The sequence below is a fragment of the Alligator mississippiensis genome, chromosome 7 (assembly GCF_030867095.1).
Source record: "Alligator mississippiensis isolate rAllMis1 chromosome 7, rAllMis1, whole genome shotgun sequence".
NCBI classification, from domain to species: domain Eukaryota; kingdom Metazoa; phylum Chordata; order Crocodylia; family Alligatoridae; genus Alligator; species Alligator mississippiensis.
The window spans coordinates 19,631,055-19,643,164 of record NC_081830.1 but is presented as its reverse complement, the minus strand read 5'-3'; the positions used below and the strand labels follow the sequence as shown (position 1 = coordinate 19,643,164).

The 12,110-nt window shown below is 50.8% G+C and overlaps 1 protein-coding gene across 4 annotated transcripts in view; it reads right to left on the bottom strand.

Moving 5' to 3' along the window:
• The window catches only part of LZTS1 (leucine zipper tumor suppressor 1), a 37,558-nt gene extending 26,323 nt beyond the window's left edge, over nt 1–11,235 (bottom strand). The window contains exon 1 of one of the 4 annotated variants that reach the window (XM_019491561.2): nt 11,114–11,235. The gene's annotated coding sequence lies outside the window, so the exon portion shown is untranslated. Of the gene's footprint in view, nt 1–7,243; nt 7,316–7,516; nt 7,827–9,270; nt 9,361–11,113 lie in introns of those variants that run through there. The other 3 variants (XM_059730697.1, XM_019491560.2, XM_014603447.3) reach the window with 3 other exon arrangements.
• Nucleotides 11,236–12,110: the final 875 nt, after the last annotated feature.

Sequence of the window (12,110 nt, the reverse complement as noted above, 5' to 3'; positions counted from 1 at the left end):
AGTTAAACTCTAGTGGACTAGAGCCACAAAGTGGCATGTAAGACATACTTTGTGAGTCCAAGCTGCCAGCTCATGGTGGTTTGCACTCCCTTGTCCTTACAGGTTTCAACTCATTCACAATTAAGACACTAAGCAAACCTTACCTATCCACAGCCCCCCATATTCTGTTTCTGAAAGAAGTGACATGGACGTGGGTATCTACATTTCAACCAATGCCCTGCATAATTATTGATGTCCTTCCTGAGCTCAAGTTAGACCCCTCTGAAGAATGATTTGTGCCCTCAAATCTCATAGTACAGTGCACCATCACAAAGTTAGCGTATAAAAAAGCTGCTTCTTCTACCTACGACGTTTCTAGTAAACACATAATTGCAGCACCTAAACTTCATACGCAGAATTAAGCAAAGCCATATTTCTAAGGCAACTATATCTTCTGTCCTGCTCTTGTCTGTGCTATCAATTATACCTGCTACAACTAAAGTAATTTTCAAGGCTCCCATTATGCTCAGCCAAACAGGATTCCACTGTAGCTGAACTAACAGCAAAGGCAACAGCTCTAGTTGGGTTGAAATGAAGGAGCAATCTGCAAAAGGGAGCCAGACTCACTCTTCCATGTGAATGCAAAAGCTTTGCTGTGTTGCTATTCTTTCTTTCCCCCCCACCCAAATTCCCCTCGTGTTCTCAAGTGTGCATTGCATTCACTCATTCCTGCTCTAGTCAACCAGATGCAGCAGCAGCTATGGAAAAAATAAGACAAGTACCACAGCAGACACAATTCTCTCTTTTTTTATCCCTCCCTCCCCCCCCCTTGCTTTTCAAACTCCACCCATCGTGAAATCCACCCCTTTAATTTGTGGCTGCCAAAGAAGGCCATTGTATAAAATGAGAAATGTACATCAGACTTGCAAGGAATAGTCAATTAACCTTTAAATGAGATCACTTCTAACTGGTTTGCACATATACTGTGTAATGGCTTTAAAAAAATGCACAGGCACACTTACACTTCATACAGGCATGTCCACTGGTACAGTAGCTGCCTCTGCTGCAGCTACCACTGATGTCTTGTTAAATGTCATTTAAAGATCTAAATGTTCCTTGCAATTTTCATGCTGAATTAGAACCTATGACATGGTTTTCTTTGCTTATGCAATGTGGCAGACAGCCAAATGTATCCCTCTCGCATCTGGGAAACCTCAATAAAGTCCTCTTAGAAAATTCCATTGATGGTGAAAGGCCTGGCATTATTACAGAATGGCAAGTTAAAATGAGCTCGTTGGAGGCTTTTTCTCTTACAACAGGAGGCAGACAAGTGTGCAGCTGCAGGCTCCCTCACACCTGGCCAGAGCCAAGGCTGGAAGCTGGAAACGCATTTATTTACCTCCCCAAAGCAAAAGGCTTAGGGAGACTGCGTGCCATAAACACTGAACAATAATGTTTTTTAAAGAACCAGTTAATGTATATTTGCGCTGCTGCCCTCTATTGGGTGGTTTTAGATTATCATGGGCTACTATGCTGCTAACAAGGCTAGCAGAGGTTTTCCTTTAGCTCAAGTGGTACATGTCCACGACTCTGCGAGAAGCCTCACTGTCTCCAGGAAGTTCCAGGTGGGCTTTCACGACAACCCTGAGGACCTTCTCAACAGTGCATGCCCATACCTGAAGTCCCTAGGTGTTACAATACCAACAGCAGCAGCTCAGTTCATGCTAGGAGAAGCATCCTGAGACAACACCCCAAACCCTCTAAGACCCCAGCCGCTGTTAATCAATTCCCAGTGCCGCCTCTCACTGCAGATCCTGTCCACACCCCAGCCCCAGTCGCTTCTTAACAATCTGTATCTCTGGCGAACCTGGACAGCCTAGGCAGCCATTAGCCTACTGATGCTAGCTACTCTTTAAATGCTTTCCTGGGGTCCTGGCTATTGCTGCAGCGTTAATGTCATTCACAGAGGGGCTTTCTTCTTGTCTGGATGCCTCAAAAAGCATTCACTCAAGGAAAACCATAAAGACGAGCTGGAGAACAGCAAAGTAAACACTGGACAGTCAATAAATTAAGTAGCTGGTGACTTTTAAGGCCTCCCAGCCAGTTAGCACAACAGAGGAGAAAGAAATACTGAGACGTGCAGGAAAGTCAACAAGGTGGGGGGCAGTGGGAAGCACCAAACTGCTTTCCCACCAATGTCAGCCAGAACTCGGCAGTCCTCAAGGCCTTAGAGACCTGGCCCTGGCCAGCCCCAAGAAGCCAGCATCTCATTCTTTGTTACCCCAGATTCCTACCTCCAAGCCCAAGCCCACATTTTCTGTTTATCAGAGTCAAGCTCTGCATCCTCCATTACCATTTTAGATCACTGCCGTTACCTTCCACCGTTTCTACAGTGCGGTGAAAAGCAAACAAGAGGGAAGGGAATACTGGACCAGGGAAACTGCTGGCAACAATTTCTGCTGGTCTTGTATATTAAATAACTCTTTCTCATTCCATCCTTCAGAGTGCCCATTACTGTCTTGAACTTCATATCCTGCAAAATTGCCATATCCAACCTCTCATTACTATGTTTAGTACTTGTTACTGTAGAATGCTGAGGTCATTTTTCTTTTCCTTCTTTTAGCCCTAAATTTGCTTTTGGTCTCTCTCCACTAAGATACAGGGCACAGATCTGAGCTGTATGGCCACAGATAGAGCTTGCATGGTTATCTTATCAGGGAAGATTAGGATCTTGACTGTCTTTTAGGTATCACACTGAGCTCCTGCCCGTCTTAGCAAGCAATTACAATACTAGCCTTCAACTGCTACAGAAATGCTGTCTCTTATCTGTCACAGCACCCAGCACAAGGGTCCCCCTTTCTCACCCAGATCCTCAACAATCAGTGTGAATAGTAAAATGCTAAAAAGAACTGGTATGCCACTGCAGGGGCTGGACAACCTGCAGTTTGCATCTGCCTGTCTGTGTATCCAGAAGAATAATGCCAGGGAAAGCTGGCACACCATCCTGTCACTGGGAGGCAGCAGCAGAAAAAGTGGAAAAGTGGAGGGATGAATGACTGGAGATGCACCCCCTGTTTCTAAATAACTGCAAACCCCCCAGGCCAGCCCACTGCCACCAGCCCAGCTCTCAGGTGGGTTTATTTTTCATTACCTGGAGAGCCCTGCTGCACCTAGGTGCAGGGCGATCTCACAGTGTGGACATCTGTGTAACTGGAGCACAGCCAAGGGTCAACTTGGCCCACTTGCTCACTCACAGGAAAAGGAATGGCCCTCAAAGGGAAGACGGAAGCTAGCAACTGAGGGTCAATTAGTTTGTAGATGCCTTGGGCCCAGCCCCTCACATAGTCATTTCTATCCCACTTTATTGGGGTTACTGACACAGCACTGGGCTCCTTTTAGTGTCTTGCGTGGGGCAGAAACAGGATCCTACAGTGTCTAATTATCAGAGTCCACACAAGATTTGGTTACATAGGTGGTATCCTACAGCTTTCTGCTTTCTGAGAGGAGCAGCCTGGGGCCTCCCTAATTCTGCCAGTTCTGGCTCTCCTGGTACCCTCCCTATCCATCCATCCATCCATCCATCCATCCATCCATCCATCCATCCATGCCCTTCCCTAGCTGTTTCCCCCCATGCACATCATCATATTATCCAAGGACACAGACCTTCACTCCCTTCTCCCTTGAGATATTCCAGTGGGTCAATGAGCAGGAGGTATCTGGCAATGAGCAACCACTGAAGACTGGTCTATATCTATAACTTGCTTTTCTAGGACTGCACTTCTATGCCATGGAGTGACTTTGCTACCTTGCCCAAGCTGTTGCTTATGCTTCCCCTGAATGGACTGGGGTGCAGCACAGTGTCACTCGATCTTGCTTCATCTCCTTCTTCACAATGCTCCTAACTTCTTGACCGTCCATGTGACACTCATATCCCCCATCATCTTGACTTCCTATGAGTCAAAGAGCCACATTTTGCTTCATTTTAAGCTTCACTGTTGCAGGAACGGCACCATATACTACCCATATACTACATGTCAGTTGTCTACATCAAGCCACACGATTCGGATGGATGTGGACTTCTGGTGCTCTGTTGTCTGAGCTGGTCTGAAAGTCATGGTTCCAGCTCATCAATAATGTTGCAGAGCAAACTTTAGCGTAATCAGTGCATAATGGCATATACTGATCAACTGACTAAGCATTGTTCCCTCCTGTTCCCAGTGTCTCTGGCTCCCGCCTTGCTGACCAGCATGCAGGTGAAGAAGAAATATCCCTCCCTACCATATTAGCCCCTTCTCCCTCTCCTTCTTCTGCCTCTAGAGAGACCAAATAAATCTCACCTATGATGCTGAATGGCTTCTGCTCAAAGTCACTTGGTTGCATCCAGTTCCATACAGCGAATATGAACAATACAGCAGCTGCCCGTCTCCCTCTCAACCATCCTGCCTGGGCCATTCTCTGTGTCCAGTCAATGCCTCTTCTCCACAGCACCACTTGCTCACTCAGTAGCCCCTAGCTTTCAGTGTAGTGGATAGAAAGGGTCCAATTCACTGGGCCAGACACTGGATATCTAGCTAGCACAATCAGTAGAAAGGACATTCAGACCTGAGCTGTTTCTCCTCCTCTCTGTCTCCCTCCTATTCTCGACTTCTCCCAGAAAAGAAGCCAGACTGGGGGAACTTTTGTTGTCTGCAACCCCAGAACAAAAAGCCTGGGCTGGAGCACCCCAAACCCACCTGGCTGTGCTTGGAAGGGTACTGGCTTTCTTAATTCCCCTTTTTCCTACCAGAATCTGGTGTTTGTTTGCCTCCCACCACTCTCCTGCCAGTGAAGAATGACTAAGGTGGTGGGTGGAAACGTAATGAGTTAAGCCCAATTTAGCAGCGCTGAGTGGAGGGTGTCAAGCAGGGAACTGAGTGTGCTGCAGACACAGCTGGGTCCCACGAACAGCTAATGAGCTGACAAGGATGTGGAAGGCAGCAGAGTGCATGCATACAGCTGAGATGCGAGAGACCGAGGGAACCAGTGGGAAGCTGAGTGCGTGCCACAGCATGCATTTGGGAGTGTGGCTGACACTGCGGGTGCAAGACAAAAGGCTGGATTTTGGGCACTGGCCCTGTGTCTGTGGGCACGCTTTTGCACCTGAAATTTGGCACCCACATCTGACTGCACCAATGACTGTGTACTCACAATTTGTTCCGCCACAGATCTGGCCTCTGCAATTCACCGCATCATTGATGAAGGGCATCCATAAGTAAGCCACCCCAGTTTGTGGAAGGGCATCTACAAACAGGCAGAACACTTAAAGGCAGGGTCTGCATTAGACATGAGACCCTGAATGTGCACATGAGGCTTTGTGCAAGCCTGAGCACGACTGCATGCATGCAGGTAGGAAGGGATGTGATCGTAAGGGTGCACGTGAAGCTGAATCAAAGCCTTGTTAAGATGAGCCTGGCAGGCTCTCTTCCTTTGGCATTTATTCAGTGCATAAGATTGAATCAGTGTCTGGAGTGATGGCATCAGGAATTCAGATAGTGCAGCCTCATTAGAACTTGGGTTCCAGGTGGTGCACTCTGCAGAGATTACATTTGCTCCTACTTCCACTCACCACATCACCCAGCAAGAAAAACAACTTCCCTGGCTGTAGTTGAACAATATTGGACTTAACTAAACACACGCTTGCTCATAGAGAGGGGATCAGGCCTTGTTCTCTCACCTAGAGTGAACTGGGTTTCAGTAGACTTAGGTCATAATGGCAGTGAGTTCAGCAAGCTCAGTCTAGTCCTTGGTCACTTGTACTCATGGAAAGGAAAAATACGTTACATCTCAATGGGCGGCCTCTGGGTGAGAGGGATCCAGGTCTGAAAGAGCAAATGCACAGCAGGTCTGAGAGACACCGGCAGAGCTGTGATGGGGCTCAGCACCACAGCAAATGCTGCATTTAAAGGGGTGCTGAGTTCTGAAGGCAAAGGACAGGGGCTACTGCAGGTTGGGACCGACGTGCAGGAGCCCAGGGCTGGCATAGCAGGAGGTGCTGTCTGCCAGGAGGGAGGCTGGATGAGCTATGCACATAGGAATCTTATACAGAGCTTACCCACACTCTGCCTGCCCCACTCCAATGCTGCCATTCACATCAAACATTTACTGAATCTGTCCAAACATTTCCAGCGAAGAGACACTCTACAGACCACAAACTCCGACTGGGCACAGAAATTCCAAGGATGCTGCACATCACAAACCCACTAACCAGCTTCACAAGGAAGAAAACTATCCGTGCTCAGGGGCATCCAATCTGCTAGAGGTCAAAGAGAATCAGGATCCGGACCCTGGTCACTGTTTTGCAGTGGCCAGCTGTCACGACAGCTGGAGAAGGTGATAGCACCACTCGCTCTCAGCAACCTAGAGCTTTCCTCTGTCATGATTTATTTTCAAACCCTTGAAAGAGCTTTTATAGATGAAATTACAGGAATCGAGGTCAAAAAGTCATCCCTGTCCTATCCAGCCTTGTCATGCAAAATCCGCTTAAACCTTACAGATAACAGTCCCCTTAAAACTTACAGATAACAGACACCCCAACATGTCTGTGCACCCACACACCAATACCAGTCGCACACACATGCACATGCGAGCATACATAATCGCAGCATGCCAGCAGGGACAAATGTGCAGACACACACAAACACGCCCACACATATATGCATTTTTACAAACACACACATGCACAAGAACACATGCATACGTGCACACACAAAAAAATACTGAAGTAGCAACAATAACACCTGCCTGCATGAGCACACAACACATGCACAAATAAATACTAAAATAGTAACAATAACACTTAGTTGCACACACACACCTGTGCAAATACCAAGATAGCAATAACAAGATAAACACGCACATGCACACACTAACATGATAACAATAATACCCTCTAGCTCTTATATTTAAAGGCACATGATTATGAATACAAAAGTCTACCTACTTTCTGTATCTCTTCTAGACCCCCACATAAAGACATCCCTGTAACCCAAGCATCCATATCCTCACCCGCCTGGCTTCTCACATACCCCTAAGAGACACCGTACAAGCAGAGGCGCACACAACAACACATCCAGGCACACGGATACCCTTACCACCACACTCACACTGACAAACAGAAATCCAAACATCTACAGCAACAAACCCCAGCTCTTCCCCTGTCTTACACTGCCCCAACACACATGGACCCGTGCATGTACATACACGGAAACAAGCCACAATCCCTCACCTCCTCACAGGCTTGCTTCTTCACGCTGTGCACTCGCATACCCGTGCTACCCGCCCACTCACTGCCTCCAACTCTCAACACATGCGTGCACTCTGCCAGCAAATCATTTCTTATGCAAGAAATGAATCCTTTTCTTGAGTGCAGCACTGAGCCGGGAAGAACAAAATGAGAAGTCTTACTGCATGGCTTGCTCTTAGACAGGGTATGGACACCCATCCAAGGTAAAGCAGAGCGCTGTGTAGCTCCCCTTCATGCTACCTGAACCAAACAAACCTGGAGGTGCTTCAACAGGCAGGATTTTCTCCATGAGGAAGTTCCCAAAACTTAAGAGCAAAGAGAAGGAAGAAGCCGAGCCAGGGATGCTGGGATTCAGATCTTCTGGCTGTTCCCATGGGGCAGATCGCACTGAGGAATCAGCACTAGACGGTGCTCTTTGCTTTCAGACCTCTTCTGGGCAGTGCGCAGCTAATGATTTCGTATTGGGCGAGAGCCACACCTGGCTTTTTTGTAGTCTCTGCCTCTCTTTGTGCCTGAGCCGCGTGTGCTGTGATCTGAAGGCACTGTGTGCTTGGCACCACACTGACATAATGCTGCACAGGAGACGCTCATGGACCAAAAGCATGTGGCATGTGTTGTTATACACCCGGCATGCCATGGGGGTGGTCAAGGGGTGTGTATTGTGTGCAGAGGGCATACATGTGTGTGCTGCATGTGCTGTGCCCCTGGTGTGTTGCATGTGTTGGCAGTGTGTGCACAGGAAGAACATGTGTGCATTGCATGTGCAACATCCGTGGTGTGTTACACGTGCCAGGTATGTATGGGGGGACCACATGTGCATGCGGCGTGTGCCATGCCCATGGTGTGCTGCATGTGCAGGCCGTGTGTGAGTGGAGAGCACATGCATGCATTGAATGTGCCATGTCCATGGTGTACTGTGTGTGCAGGTGGTGTGCACAGGGAGCACATGTGCCGTGCCCCTAGTGTGCTGCGTGTGCACGGGGAACACCTGCGTGCATTGCATGTGCCACCTCCAGGGCATGTTGCATGCGCAGGGTGGGTACAGGGAGCACATGAACGCATTGCACATTCCATGTCCCTGGTGTGTTGAGTGTAAACAGACAGCACACACTGCATGTTCCACGTCCCTGGTGTGTTGGGTGTACATGGATAGCACACGTGTGCTCACTGCGTGTTCTGCATCGCTAGTGTGTTGTGTGTGCACAGACATCACACGCATGTGCACTGTGTGTCAGTCCCTGGTGTGTTGCGTGTGCACAGACAGCACACATGTATGCAGTGTACGTTCCATGTCCATGGTGTGTTGCGTGTACACAGACATCACACGCATGTGCACTGCATGTGCTGCGTCCCCGGTGTGTTGCGTGTACACGGACATCACAAGTGTGCGTTCTGCGTCCCTAGTGTGTTGTGTGTGCATGGACAGCACACATGTGTGCACTGCGTGTCCGTGTCCCTGGTGTGTTGCATGTGCACTGCATGTTCCACACCCGTGGTGTGTTACGTGTGCACGGACATCACATGCATATGCACTGCGTGTTCTGCGTCCCCGGTGTGTTGCGTGTACACGGACATCACAAGTGTGTGTTCTGCGTCCCGAGTGCGTTGTGTGTGCACGGACCTCACACACGTGTGCACTGCGTGTCCGCGTCCCTGGTGCGTTGCATGTGCACAGACAGCACACACGTGTGCAGTGCATGTTCCGTGTCCGTGGTGTGTTGCGTGTGCACGGACCTCACACACGTGTGCAGGGCATGTTCCGTGTCCGTGGTGTGTTGCGTGTGCACGGACCTCACACACGTGTGCAGGGCATGTTCCGTGTCCGTGGTGTGTTGCGTGTGCACGGACCTCACACACGTGTGCAGTGCATGTTCCGCGTCCCTGGTGTGTTGCGCGTGCACGGGGATGGCACATCCCTGCTGCTGCTGCTGCAAAAAAAAAGGCTGGCGGTGTGACCCCCTCCGCCCGCCCCGCCCCGCCCCGCCCCGCGGAGCCCGGCCCGGAGCTACCTGTGGCCCGGCCCGGGCGTGGGGGCGCTCCGTGCTGCGGCTCCGGCTGCGGCTCCGGCCCCGGCCCCGGCCCGGGCAGCGCCGCTCCATCGCGGCCGGGAGGTGGGGCCGGCGCCGCGGACCCGCTCATTGGCTCGCCGCAGCCCCGCCGCGGGCTTTGTGCGGGGTGACAGCTGCGAGCGCCCGTGTCCCCCGCCGGGGCCCTGGCGGCTGCAGCAGCCCCCCCCCCCCCTCCCCCCGAGAGCCTGGGGACTGGAGAGCATCTCGGGGGAGCTGCAAAGATGCCCGGGGAAGTAAAGAAGAGGTTTGGCCCCCATGCGGGCACCTTCCAGGCTTCGGAGCATCCCTGCTTCACAGCACCCGCAGCCCCAAACCTTGCAGAGTGGCACAGCACCCTCCTAGCAAAGCCAGCCGGGTCCTGGCCCTTGTACTGTCCGACCGGGAGTATGGGTTTTAGGCGAGCGACCTGTCCCCTCTGCTTATTTGGGGGGGGGGGGGTGCCTGTTCCCAAAGGGTTAAATCCCTCCAAAAATCTGCACAGCAAGAACATTTCTCACTTTGGTGTCAATGGCAGGGACCAAAATCAGCCGAGTAGGACAGGCAGGACAAGTAGGACAGTCGGGTGACCTGATGGTAGGCTGTTTGGAGGTGTGCGCCTTTCCCCAAGGGATTAAATCTCTCCAAAAACCGTCACAGCAAGAAAAATTCTCACTTCGTTGTCTTACAGCAGGCATAAAAATCAGCCGAGTAGGACAGTCGGGTGACCTGATGGTAGGTTATTTGGGGGTGGGTGCCTGCCCCCAAGGGGTTAAATCCCTCCAAAAACCTGCACAGCAAGAAAAAAAATTCTCACTTTGGTGTCTGCTGGCAGGCACAAAAATCAGCCAAGGAGGACGGTCGGGTGACCTGATGGTAGGTCACCTCCTGCCGATAAATCAAGTGGGATGTTATGGTTCTTTCCTTTATGCGGGGAAGGGAGCCCGAGGCGCACAATGATATCATATGACAACAGCATCTGAAGTCTCAACAAAGAACAAGGCTGTCCCGTGCACTAGGTGCTGTACAGATGTGCAGGGAGACACGCAGGGGAGTGACCGTCACTGCTCTCTAGTGCTGAGAGTCCAGTCAGTCTGACATGCATAAGATACCGTGTTAAGCACTCTCATTTGGGGGTGTTTGATAACATGTGTGTTCATGCCTGTTGTATGTGTGCACAACGATATCTGTGTTTGCACTGTGGTCTAGCTAGTGTTAAACTAGCTCACACAGGCAGTCTAGCAATAGCAGCACCAAGCTCGAGGTGTCCTGCCAAACTCACCTGAAAAGCACAGTCAAGTGCTTTTGCACTGAGACCTGCACTACAGGGGCCCACTACGGCTACCTGTGTCGGCTAGTTTAAAGCTTTCTTAGGCAGCTCTTAACCCCGCTGCAGTGCCTGCCATGTATACATACCTGCTGGTGATGTGTGCGCGTGGGAGGGTGTTCAGGGTTGTGAGCAACTCTGGAATTTGCTATTCAGCAAGGTGAGTGCCCCAAGCAGTAATTAGCCCTGTCTGTTCTGGAGCTGAAATGCTGCAGCGTAATGGGTGGGTGTGTTCAGCAGTTCACCTACCCGCTTAGCTAATGCAGCTCTTTTCTCCCTTTGTCTGGGCAAGCTCAGCCTCCTGACCCCTCCTGCCCTCGCTTTTCATTACTGAATGGCACACTGCTGCAGAGATGCAGGCAGCAGCTCCGAGCAGCTTGGCTACATCACCGGGATTTCAACCATCCTACACGACAGGTTTCGCCCTAAGTGAAGATGCTGTTGTACTGGCCAGATGGTGGTTTTGCCAGCCTTGCTTACCTGGAGCACGGTGAGGAGGGTACCAGTATGCAGCTTTGCCAGGATAGCTGCTTCCACGCAGGGAGCACTGTGCTGGTCTAGTATGTCTGTCTCTCCCACGCACAGTAAGATGAGTTCCCTCCCTTCTTCCCCCTCCTATGGAGCCGACCTGTTTGTAGTTGATAAGCTGACTTAGCCTGGTGGAATGTGCTGGGTAGCCTGCAGCACATCTGGACTTGTACCGTGCACGGCAAACTGCCTGACTCTCAGCCAGGTATGCAGTGGGAGGGCTCTCTCCCCACCTTGACTGCACACCTGCAGCCCAGGAGGAAGGGATTTTTGGGGGTTTTTTTAGTAAAAACATGTCTGTATATATATGAGGGTATATATAGCTACACTCCGAGTATCACCCCGAAAAGAAAACCGTAACCCATTACCAAAACTGCCTATGCGCAGCCCATGCACTTGTACAAAGGCCTGCTGGCCACCCGGCCCCATTACAATATCTGCATCGCATGCTACACACACAAACAACTTCTGGTCTCTCAGACCAGGCCACCCTTTTCTTTTCTCCTGCACCCCGCTTGCGGGGTCACATACTCAGTTCACTTGTTGTCTGTGTCTCTGTCATGAGGACCTGCTGCTGCTGTCACTGCCCTCAGTTCAACTGGTCTCTTCCTCACTGTCACCACCCCCTTCTCTGCTAGTGGGGAGTTGGAAGATCCTATGCCACATGTCTCTGTGGGTGCCCATACAGTGCCGATTCTCTGGTTAGCCAGTTGTTGCTGGTCACTGCTTCACAGAGCTGCTTCATCCTTTTCCATACCCCTTTGGCACAGGTGCAGAGCCAGAGCAATCGTCTCGGTGGCTCTGTGGCAGTTCAGCCACAGGCAGCTGGGTCTCCCCAGCTGACCCTCTCTCTCTCTGTCTCCAAGCCCTCACTGACCAGTCCTTGTGGTCTTTGCACAGGTCCTTGTGGTTGATGTGCTCCCACAAGACCTGGCACATGTTGCATGGG